Source organism: Aegilops tauschii, chromosome 6, assembly GCF_002575655.3.
Source record: "Aegilops tauschii subsp. strangulata cultivar AL8/78 chromosome 6, Aet v6.0, whole genome shotgun sequence".
NCBI lineage: Eukaryota > Viridiplantae > Streptophyta > Magnoliopsida > Poales > Poaceae > Aegilops > Aegilops tauschii.
Genome location: NC_053040.3, coordinates 484,842,225 through 484,855,314, shown reverse-complemented (window position 1 = coordinate 484,855,314; position 13,090 = coordinate 484,842,225). Strand labels below are relative to the sequence as shown.

At 44.1% G+C, this 13,090-nt stretch overlaps 1 long non-coding RNA gene across 1 annotated transcript; it reads right to left on the bottom strand.

Annotated features, from left to right (window-relative positions):
• Nucleotides 1-335: 335 nt before the first annotated feature.
• LOC120965997 (uncharacterized) lies at nucleotides 336-3,081 on the bottom strand. Its single transcript, XR_005758955.3, has 3 exons — nucleotides 2,536-3,081; nucleotides 1,368-1,661; nucleotides 336-930 (listed from the first exon to the last, which is right to left on the bottom strand). It is a non-coding gene; the product is annotated as an uncharacterized lncRNA (long non-coding RNA).
• Nucleotides 3,082-13,090: the final 10,009 nt, after the last annotated feature.

Sequence of the window (13,090 nt, the reverse complement as noted above, 5' to 3'; positions counted from 1 at the left end):
ACCAAAAATACCTTGCTGTAATTTTCTTTTATTTATTTTATTTTGTATTTTTGTCAGATCTATCTATCAAAACCTCAATTTAATCTTGCTCGAAACCCTTGAGGGATTGACAACCCCTCTACGCGTTGGGTTGCAATTATTTGTTGTTTGTCACTACAAGAAATATGTCAACTTGTGACCTTGACTATTGGTCACTGAAAGGTCATTGTTTTTCATTTGCGACCTTTTTGTGACCAAAAACAGAAGGTCAAAAGCTGGCGGTCGTAAACTGAAATTAACGACCTTCTCTGTGAGAAGGTCATAGACGTTTACGACCAAAATATGCCTACTGTTTTGTTTTGGTCACTAGCAGCCTCCCCAGGCCACGTAGGCATCCGGCGTGGCAATCTGATGTGGCACAAGAATCAGCCCGGTCCAATTCAATTTTCTACATGGGCCTAGCCCAACAATTCGGCCTTTTTAATGTATTTTTTTCCTGTGCTTTTATTAGCTACATGGGTCTGACCCAACAATTCAGCCCTATTGATTTCTTTGCGTGGCCCTTTTAACAGCAGATTTTCTTTTTGATCATGTATTTTTCTGGGCCATTTCTTTGCTGGGCCTCTCATGTTTTTCCCTCAAAAATAATTGTCCAATATAACTTGGGCCTAGCCCAGTTCCGAAAAAATTAATCCAATCCAAAAAAAATTACTATGCCATAGACATTACAACTCATCACACCACAAGCTATCTTGGGCCTAGCCCAGTTATGATACATTTTCAAAGCAACGTGCCATGTTATTATATTACAACCATTCATTCCAGCAATACATATCTTTACATCCCTGGAACAGTAAGTGCCAAACAAAACTATTCTATGACAAAGAAAATTAAAACAGAAATACCCTACACTAGACTTGGATGCGGAGCTCCCTGGGGGCTGGGCGTCACCTGCAAAATGTCAGCAGAATGGCTAGCAGAACAATAGCAGCAAAATGTCAGCAGCAAGCACTAAGGCCGGACCGTTGAGATGGTGATTCCTGTGGCTTTCTCCTCCACATGTCAGCAGCAAACTAAAGAAATTTAAGAAATAGTACATTTACTTTATCATCAGGTTTGAAACATTTCAAACTTAAGAAATGAGAACAGACAACAAATCACCAGGTTTGCAAGCTAAAGCAGTACATAAAGCAACTTCTGTGAGGCACTGAAGTTCTAGAATACCAAGATATAGTACATTTACTTTATTTATTTATTTGCTACTGAAAAAACAACAGCAATGCGAGGAGGATTGATGAATATGGCATGAAACACCAGCAATGTGAAACTGGACATACAGGAAGAACACAAATTAGAGTAAAATTGTTTCAGAAAGGGCAAATGGGCACCTTAGCCACATCAGGGTCAGTATATTTCCTTGGAAATATCATCATAACCCTACAAAGAACAATGTGCATCAGACAAGTAACCACTTTATGCTACAACATCATCAGGATTAAAACAACATATTGATACTCAGTGTTGGATGAGACTATACACAATACCACTACGACAGAATAGGCCGCCGCATGCCGTGGTGCACCATCTTACACGATCCGGCCTCAAGAAACCAGTAGCGCTGCTAGCTCCCTTGGCCCAGCTCCTTGCTGTGGAGGATGGCCGAGACTTAGATGCGGAGCTCCCTGCACATGACATATTGTATCAATGCTTGCAGCAACAACAACAACTCACATACCATAGAACTTGTGTAATAGTGTATCAGCACCCCAAAGGAGCCATTACAAAATTCTCAAAGAATGTTGCCAAAGGGATTAACCTCATAGCAACCTGAATAAACTACCACTGTTACCACTGTAGTGGCACCACCATCCATTCAACCAACAGGATATAACAAATACCAAGTCAGGCAAGACACGCAGATAACTATGTTTGTGCAAATCAGATCTTCTGCATAGAACAGTACATCCTATTCAAAAGAATACACAGACCTCAAGCTATGTAACTACTGAAAGAAGAGGAAATGAATGCAATTCTATATACACAAAAACACATTTAGCAGTGTTATACATAGCAAAACTTTAGTATTTCGTGGTACAATGAAAGAGCAGTTCAGTTGAAGAATTTTGATTGCCATTCTCAATTTTACTACTTAAAGACATAATGTAACAAATACTGGATACTTCACAGCAAGCAAATAGTGCCATAAATTCACTGGTCTATGGATACGATCACAGATTCACATGAGGTGTGCGTGGAATATAGTGCAAATAACAACGGAAATTTAAAGAAGCTCGCTTCTTAACAAAGGCCTACCAATCACTTCAACCTAACCTAAAAATAACAGTACATAGACAGTTCCATTACATAGTACTGCTATGTAATTGATACACAAAAGAAGATACATCTCCCATGCTCAGCAATCAGGATCAACCATGAAGCTTTCACTACTCCTACATCAGTAAGCTTTTACTACTCCTGTTGCTAGTGTTCTAAACCAACAGAGCAATGCTATAGGAGTAGAAAAGAGAACTAGGGGTAGGAGAGGGAGCCGCTCACCGGAGAGCTTGTGGTCGCCGCCATACACACCCGCCATCACGCCGGTCGCCTCAAGAAGCACGGCTGTGCCGGAGACGCCACCAAACGTGCGCAAGAGCAGAGCACCTGCTGCATCCAAATCCAAATCGAACAAGAACAAAAAATTAGGAATGGTTGTAACCATGCTTTTCAAGGCACACAATCCAAAAAATCACAAAGAATGAGACGGCGCCTTTCCTGATCTGCTTCCCATACTTGGATCCAATGTTGGCCGTGTTCCGTGTTGAGGAGCTCAAGTTCAATGTGTAGCCACAGTATCCACAGCTGCCAGTAAGAAACAAACAACACACATCATCAAACTGGACATAGATGCTTTATATACAAACCTGAAGCTACGGTCCTACTTTTTGAACAGGAACGTCGCGTGGTATATAAATGACAGTTTGGTGCTCTCCGTACGCCTTTACAAGTTCAAATCATGTCCTAGATATTTATTTATGTGTAACTTCACTGATCGATGCAAGATATTCTACTCTTTACGCAACAATTTTCTCCTGCTATACGAATGTGATCTACGGCAAGTTAGCAGGTATGTTCTATAATCCACCAAACGCAGCCTCAACTACTGGTCCGGTTATGTTCTATAATCCACCAAATACTAAGCACAGCAGCAGCATTACATGACATTGCGTGTCTCGAGTCAATGCGAAGTAGAACAGCAGCAGCTAGTGCAGGGTGGCGCTTTTAAGAGCCAATCACGGTGGAATCTTACATAAACGACAGAAGGCCGTGTTGCTCAAGTAAGTTTTCACGCATGTCAGGTTGTGTTGTCGACCGATCGCTGGGAATATTCTTCACACAGACACCCCCAATGCATCTGCATCTCCAGCATGTGCACTGCACACTAGCATAGCAGTCGGCAGCACCGCTCCTTTTCGATGCATGAAAATAAAATACTGTCGACAGCAGAATTGCATAAACATACCCTGATCCACACTACTATACAGCTATATTGTCACTAGTAGTAGTAGTATCTTGAGCTTGCGTCATACGGACATGTTCTATTTTTAACATGTACGTTGAAACCTATTCCATATACTGTATGATACTGCTGCTATCCATCCGGTACCAACAGTGGGCTGGCTAGTGGAGCAGTTAGGCTCTGAGAATACTCTACTCCACATCCTAACAGGCATCTACATCTGTAGATGTGGAATGATCATCTATACGTTCGTCCCTGTGTCCTAACATAGGGGCATACGTTAGCCTGATTCGAGCAATCCAAACTTCACCAGATAATTTCCCAGCCAAGAAACCTAAACATAGCCTGCCTGAAAAAACGCAGCGCAAGCTGAATCCTAACAAACATGCGCACAAACAGCACGCCAAGCAGCACACATCAACGATTTACTGGGCACATCGGCCCAGCAAAATCAAACCAAACCAATCAGCGGGTACAAGATCGGGAGGGGGAGGGCGGCGGGGCCGGCGACGCACCTGTGAGGTCTTGACGAAGAACTGCATCTTCCTGCTGCTCGTGCGTGCGGGAGGGAGTCAAGATGGTCGCGTGAGAACGACGGAGCAGGAGCGGAAGCAGACGAAAACAGCGGGTGGGTGTCTGCGGCTCGGATCCGGAAGGCGGACCTCCATCGAGGTTGCGGCTCACCTCGGCGACGACGTCGGCAAGGCCGCCGGGGTGTGGGTCGGAGCGGAGGACCTCAGGCGTCCATGGCAGCCTCCTTGCACATAGAAGTACAGAGGGGATTGAGACTTGAGAGAGAAAAAAGGGAGACACAAATAGAGGGAGGAAGAAGAGCGGGGGAACACGTCGACCTGCGGGACTTCGGTCGACGGCGGGGCTGCTCTGGCTGTTGGGGAACGTAGTAATTTCAAAAAAATTCCTACGCACACGCAAGATCATGGTGATGCATAGCAACGAGAGGGGAGAGTGTTGTCCACGTACCCTCGTAGACCGAAAGCGGAAGCGTTAACACAACGTGGTTGATGTAGTCGTACGTCTTCACGATCCGACCGATCAAGTACCGAACGTACGGCACCTCCGAGTTCAGCACACGTTCAGCTCGATGACGTCCCTCGAACTCCGATCCAGCCGAGTGTTGAGGGAGAGTTTCGTCAGCACGACGGCGTGGTGATGATGATGATGTTCTACCGACGCAGGGCTTCGCCTAAGCACTGCTACGATATTATCGAGGTGTAATATGGTGGAGGGGGGCACCGCACACGGCTAAGAGATCAATAGATCAATTGTTGTGTCTTTGGGGTGCCCCCCTACCCCCGTATATAAAGGAGCAAAGGGGGAGAGGTGCGGCCAGCCTTGGGGCGCGCCAGGAGGAGTCCTACTCCCACCGGGAGTAGGACTCCCCCCCCTTTCCTAGTTGGATTAGGACTTGGGAGGGGGGAAAGAGGAGAGGGAGAAGAAGGAAGGGGGCGCCGCCCCCTTCTCCTTGTCCTATTCGGACTAGGGGGAGGGGCACGTGGCCCAGCCCTAGCCGCCTCTCCTCTCTTCCACCTAGGCCCACTAAGGCCCATTATGTTGCCGGGGGGTTCCGGTAACCTCCCGGTACTCCGGTAAAATCCCGATTTTCACCCGGAACACTTCCGATATCCAAACATAGGCTTCCAATATATCAATCTTTATGTCTCGACCATTTCGAGACTCCTCGTCATGTCCGTGATCACATCCGGGACCCCGAACAACCTTCGGTACATCAAAACATATAAACTCATAATAAAACTGTCATCGTAACGTTAAGCGTGCGGACCCTACGGGTTCGAGAACTATGTAGACATGACCGAGACACGTCTCCGGTCAATAACCAATAGCGGAACCTGGATGCTCATATTGGCTCCCACATATTCTACGAAGATCTTTATCGGTCAGACCGCATAACAACATACGTTGTTCCCTTTGTCATCGGTATGTTACTTGCCCGAGATTCGATCGTCGGTATCTTAATACCTAGTTCAATCTCGTTACCGGCAAGTCTCTTTACTCGTTCCGTAATACATCATCTCGCAACAAACTCATTAGTTGCAATGCTTGCAAGGCTTAAGTGATGTGCATTACCGAGAGGGCCCAGAGATACCTCTCCGACAATCAGAGTGACAAATCCTAATCTCGAAATACGCCAACCCAACAAGTACCTTCGGAGACACCTGTAGAGCACCTTTATAAGCACCCAGTTACGTTGTGATGTTTGGTAGCACACAAAGTGTTCCTCCGGTAAACGGGAGTTGCATAATCTCATAGTCATAGGAACATGTATAAGTCATGAAGAAAGCAATAGCAACATATTAAACGATCGAGTGCTAAGCTAACGAAATGGGTCAAGTCAATCACATTATTCTCCTAATGATGTGATCCCGTTAATCAAATGACAACTCATGTCTATGGCTGGGAAACATAACCATCTTTGATCAACGAGCTAGTCAAGTAGAGGCATACTAGTGACACTTTGTTTGTCTATGTATTCACACAAGTATTATGTTTCCGGTTAATACAATTCTAGCATGAATAATAAACATTTATCATGATATAAGGAAATAAATAATAACTTTATTATTGCCTCTAGGGCATATTTCCTTCAGTCTCCCACTTGCACTAGAGTCAATAATCTAGATTACACAGTAATGATTCTTACACCCATGGAGCCTTGGTGCTGATCATGTTTTGCTCGTGGAAGAGGCTTAGTCAACGGGTCTGCAACATTCAGATCCGTATGTATCTTGCAAATTTCTATGTCTCCCACCTAGACTAAATCCCGGATGGAATTGAAGCGTCTTTTGATGTGCTTGGTTCTCTTGTGAAATCCGGATTCCTTTGCTAAGGCAATTGCACCAGTATTGTCACAAAAGATTTTCATCGGACCCGATGCACTAGGTATGACACCTAGATCGGATATGAACTCCTTCATCCAGACTCCTTCATTTGCTGCTTCCGAAGCAGCTATGTACTCCTCTTCACACGTAGATCCCGCCACGACACTTTGTTTAGAACTGCACCAACTGACAGCTCCACCGTTCAATGTAAACACGTATCCGGTTTGTGATTTAGAATCGTCCGGATCAGTGTCAAAGCTTGCATCAATGTAACCATTTACGATGAGCTCTTTGTCACCTCCATAAACGAGAAACATATCCTTAGTCCTTTTCAGGTATTTCAGGATGTTCTTGACCGCTGTCCAGTGATCCACTCCTGGATTACTTTGGTACCATCCTGCTAGACTTATAGCAAGGCATACATCAGGTCTGGTACACAGCATTGCATACATGATAGAGCCTATGGCTGAAGCATAGGGAACATCTTTCATCTTCTCTCTATCTTCTGTAGTGGTCGGGCATTGAGTCTTACTCAACTTCACACCTTGTAACACAGGCAAGAACCCTTTCTTTGATTGATCCATTTTGAACTTCTTCAAAACTTTGTCAAGGTATGTGCTTTGTGAAAGTCCAATTAAGCGTCTTGATCGATCTCTATAGATCTTGATGTCCAATATATATGCAGCTTCACCGAGGTCTTTCAATGAAAAACTCTTATTCAAGTATCCCTTTATGCTATCCAGAAATTCTATATCATTTCCAATCAGCAATATGTCATCTACATATAATATCAGAAATGCTACAGAGCTCCCACTCACTTTCTTGTAAATACAGGCTTCTCCAAAAGTCTGTACAAAACCAAATGCTTTGATCACACTATCAAAGCGTTTATTCCAACTCCGAGAGGCTTGCACCAGTCCATAAAATGGATCGCTGGAGCTTGCACACTTTGTTAGCTCCCTTTGGATTGACAAAACCTTCCGGTTGCATCATATACAACTCTTCTTCCTGAAATCCATTCAGGAATGCAGTTTTGACATCCATTTGCCAAATTTCATAATCATAAAATGCGGCAATTGCTAACATGATTCGGACAGACTTAAGCATCGCTACGGGTGAGAAGGTCTCATCGTAGTCAATCCCTTGAACTTGTCGAAAACCTTTCACAACAAGTCGAGCTTTATAGACAGTAACATTACCATCAGCGTCAGTCTTCTTCTTGAAGATCCATTTATTTTCTATGGCTTGCCGATCATTGGGCAAGTCAACCAAAGTCCATACTTTGTTCTCATACATGGATCCCATCTCGGATTTCATGGCTTCAAGCCATTTTGCGGAATCTGGGCTCACCATCGCTTCTTCATAGTTCATAGGTTCGTCTTGGTCTAGTAACATAACCTCCAGAACAGGATTACCGTACCACTCTGGTGCGGATCTTACTCTGGTTGACCTACGAGGTTCAGTAATAACTTGATCTGAAGTTTCATGATCATCATCATTAACTTCCTCACTAATTGGTGTAGGTGTCACAGAAACTGGTTTCTGTGATGAACTACTTTCCAATAAGGGAGCAGGTACAGTTACCTCATCAAGTTCTACTTTCCTCCCACTCACTTCTTTCGAGAGAAACTCCTTCTCCAGAAAAATTCCGAATTCAGCAACAAAACTTTTTTTCTTCGGATCTGTGATAGAAGGTGTACCCAACAGTCTCCTTTGGGTATCCTATGAAGACACATTTCTCCGATTTGGGTTCGAGCTTATCAGGTTGAAGTTTTTTCACATAAGCATCGCAGCCCCAAACTTTAAGAAACGACAACTTTGGTTTCTTGCCAAACCACAGTTCATAAGGCGTCGTCTCAACGGATTTTGATGGTGCCCTATTTAACGTGAATGCAGCCGTCTCTAAAGCATAACCCCAAAACGATAGCGGTAAATCAGTAAGATACATCATAGATCGCACCATATCTAGTAAAGTACGATTACGACGTTCGGACACACCATTACGTTGTGGTGTTCCAGGTGGCGTGAGTTGCGAAACTATTCCGCATTGTTTCAAATGAAGACCAAACTCATAACTCAAATATTCTCCTCCACGATCAGATCGTAGAAATTTTATTTTCTTGTTACGATGATTTTCAACTTCACTCTGAAATTCTTTGAACTTTTCAAATGTTTCAGACTTATGTTTCATTAAGTAGATATACCCATATCTGCTTAAATCATCTGTGAAGGTGAGAAAATAACGATATCCGCCACGAGCCTCAATATTCATCGGACCACATACATCTGTATGTATGATTTCCAACAAATCTGTTGCTCTCTCCATAGTTTCGGAGAACGGTGTTTTAGTCATCTTGCCCATGAGGCATGGTTCGCAAGTACCAAGTGATTCATAATCAAGTGGTTCTAAAAGTCCATCAGTATGGAGTTTCTTCATGCGCTTTACACCAATATGACCTAAACGGCAGTGCCACAAATAAGTTGCACTATCATTATCAACTCTGCATCTTTTGGCTTCAATATTATGAATATGTGTCTCACTACTATCGAGATTCAACAAAAATAGACCACTCTTCAAGGGTGCATGACCATAAAAGATATTACTCATATAAAAAGAACAACCATTATTCTCTGATTTAAATGAATAACCGTCTCGCATCAAACAAGATCCAGGTATAATGTTCATGCTTAACGCTGGCACCAAATAACAATTATTTAGGTCTAAAACAAATCTCGCAGATAGATGTAGAGGTAGCGTGCCGACCGCGATCACATCAACTTTGGAACCATTTCCCACGCGCATCGTCACCTCGTCCTTAGCCAATCTTCGCTTAATCCGTAGCCCCTGTTTCGAGTTGCAAATATTAGCAACAGAACCAGTATCAAATACCTAGGTGCTACTGCGAGCATTAGTAAGGTACACATCAATAACATGTATATCACATATACCTTTGTTCACCTTGCCATCCTTCTTATCCGCCAAATACTTGGGGCAGTTCCGCTTCCAGTGACCAGTCTGCTTGCAGTAGAAGCACTCAGTCTCAGGCTTAGGTCCAGACTTGGGTTTCTTCTCCTGAACAGCAACTTGCTTGTTGTTTTTCTTGAAGTTCCCCTTCTTCTTCCCTTTGTCCTTTTTCTTGAAACTAGTGGTCTTATTGACCATCAACACTTGATGCTCCTTTTTGATTTCTACCTCCACAGCCTTTAGCATTGCGAAGAGCTCGGGAATCGTCTTATTCATCCCTTGCATATTATAGTTCATCACAAAGCTCTTGTAGCTTGGTGGCAGTGATTGAAGAATTCTGTCAATGACGCTATCATCCGGAAGATTAACTCCCAGTTGAATCAAGTGATTATTATACCCAGACATTTTGAGTATATGCTCACTGACAGAACTATTCTCTTCCATCTTGTAGCTATAGAACTTATTGGAGACTTCATATCTCTCAATCCGGGCATTTGCTTGAAATATTAACTTCAACTCCTGGAACATCTCATATGCTCCATGACGTTCAAAACGTCGTTGAAGACCCGGTTCTAAGCCGTAAAGCATGGCACACTGAACTATCGAGTAGTCATCAGCTTTGCTCTGCCAGACGTTCATAACATCTAGTGTTGCTCCTGCAGCAGGCCTGGCACCCAGCGGTGCTTCCAGGACGTAATTCTTCTGTGCAGCAATGAGGATAATCCTCAAGTTACGAACCCAGTCCGTGTAATTGCTACCATCATCTTTCAACTTTGCTTTCTCAAGGAACGCATTAAAATTCAACAGAACAACAGCACGGGCCATCTATCTACAATTAACATAGACAAGCAAGATACTATCAGGTACTAAGTTCATGATAAATTCAAGTTCAATTAATCATATTATTTAAGAACTCCCACTTAGATAGACATCCCTCTAATCCTCTAAGTGATCACGTGATCCATATCAACTAAACCATGTCCGATCATCACATGAGATGGAGTAGTTTCAACGGTGAACATCACTATGTTGATCATATCTACTATATGATTCACGCTCGACCTTTCGATCTCCGTGTTCTGAGGCCATATCTGTTATATGCTAGGCTCGTCAAATTTAACCTGAGTATTCCGCGTGTGCAACTATTTTGCACCTGTTGTATTTGAACGTAGAGCCTATCACACCCGATTATCACGTGGTGTCTCAGCACGAAGAACTTTCACAACGGTGCATACTCAGGGAGAACACTTATACTTTGATAATTCAGTGAGGGATCATCTTATAATGATACTGTCAATCAAAGCAAGATAAGATGCATAAAAAGATAAACATCACATGCAATCAATATAAGTGATATGATATGGCCATCATCATCTTGTGCTTGTGATCTCCATCTCCGAAGCACCGTCATGATCACCATCGTCACCGGCGTGACACCTTGATCTCCATCGTAGCATCGTTGTCATCTCGCCAATCTTATGCTTCTACGACTATCGCTACCGCTTAGTGATAAAGTAAAGCATTACAGGGCGATTGCATTGCATACAATAAAGCGACAACCATATGGCTCCTGCCAGTTGCCGATAACTCGGTTACAAAACAAGATAATCTCATACAATAAAATTCAGCATCATGTCTTGACCATATCACATCATAACATGCCCCTGCAAAAACAAGTTAGACGTCCTCTAATTTGTTGTTGCAAGTTTTACGTGGCTGCTACGGGCTTAGCAAGAACCGTTCTTACCTACGCATCAAAACCACAACGATAGTTTGTCAAGTTGGTGTTGTTTTACCTTCGCAAGGACCGGGCGTAGCCACACTCGGTTCAACTAAAGTGAGAGAGACAGACACCCGCCAGTCACCTTTAAGCAACGAGTGCTCGCAACAGTGAAACCAGTCTCGCGTAAGCGTACGCGTAATGTCGGCCCGGGCCGCTTCATCTCACAATACCGCCGAACCAAAGTATGACATGCCGGTAAGCAGTATGACTTATATCGCCCACAACTCACTTGTGTTCTACTCATGCATATGACATCTACGCATAAAACCAGGCTCGGATGCCACTGTTGGGGAACGTACTAATTTCAAAAAAATTCCTACGCACACGCAAGATCATGGTGATGCATAGCAACGAGAGGGGAGAGTGTTGTCCACGTACCCTCGTAGACCGAAAGCGGAAGCGTTAACACAACGCGGTTGATGTAGTCGTACGTCTTCATGATCCGACCGATCAAGTACCGAACGTACGGCACCTCCGAGTTCAGCACATGTTCAGCTCGATGACGTCCCTCGAACTCCGATCTAGCCGAGTGTTGAGGGAGAGTTTCGTCAGCACGCCGGCGTGGTGATGATGATGATGTTCTACCGACGCAGGGCTTCGCCTAAGCACTGCTACGATATTATCGAGGTGTAATATGGTGGAGGGGGGAACCGCACACGGCTAAGAGATCAATAGATCAATTGTTGTGTCTTTGGGGTGCCCCCCTGCCCCCGTATATAAAGGAGCAAAGGGGGAGAGGTGCGGCCAGCCTTGGGGCGCGCCAGCAGGAGTCCTACTCCCACCGGGAGTAGGACTCCCCCCCCCTTTTCCTAGTTGGATTAGGACTTGGGAGGGGGGAAAGAGGAGAGGGAGAAGAAGGAAGGGGGGCGCCGCCCCCTTCTCCTTGTCCTATTCGGACTAGGGGGGAGGGGCGCGCGGCCCAGCCCTAGCCGCCTCTCCTCTCTTCCACCTAGGCCCAGTAAGGCCCATTATGTTGCCGGGGGGTTCCGGTAACCTCCCGGTACTCCGGTAAAATCCCGATTTTCACCCGGAACACTTCCGATATCCAAAAATAGGCTTCCAATATATCAATCTTTATGTCTCGACCATTTCGAGACTCCTCGTCATGTCCGTGATCACATCCGGGACCCCGAACAACCTTCGGTACATCAAAACATATAAACTCATAATAAAACTGTCATCGTAACGTTAAGCGTGCGGACCCTACGGGTTCGAGAACTATGTAGACATGACCGAGACACGTCTCTGGTCAATAACCAATAGCGGAACCTGGATGCTCATATTGGCTCCCACATATTCTACGAAGATCTTTATCGGTCAGACCGCATAACAACATACGTTGTTCCCTTTGTCATCGGTATGTTACTTGCCCGAGATTCGATCGTCGGTATCTTAATACCTAGTTCAATCTCGTTACCGGCAAGTCTCTTTACTTGTTCCGTAATACATCATCTCATAACAAACTCATTAGTTGCAATGCTTGCAAGGCTTAAGTGATGTGCATTACCGAGAGGGCCCAGAGATACCTCTCCGACAATCGGAGTGACAAATCCTAATCTCGAAATACGCCAACCCAACAAGTACCTTCGGAGACACCTGTAGAGCACCTTTATAATCACTCTGTTACGTTGTGACGTTTGGTAGCACACAAAGTGTTCCTCCGGTAAACGGGAGTTGCATAATCTCATAGTCATAGGAACATGTATAAGTCATGAAGAAAGCAATAGCAACATATTAAACGATCGAGTGCTAAGCTAACGAAATGGGTCAAGTCAATCACATTATTCTCCTAATGATGTGATCCCGTTAATCAAATGACAACTCATGTCTATGGCTAGGAAACATAACCATCTTTGATCAATGAGCTAGTCAAGTAGAGGCATACTAGTGACACTTTGTTTGTCTATGTATTCACACAAGTATTATGTTTCCGGTTAATACAATTCTAGCATGAATAATAAACATTTATCATGATATAAGGAAATAAA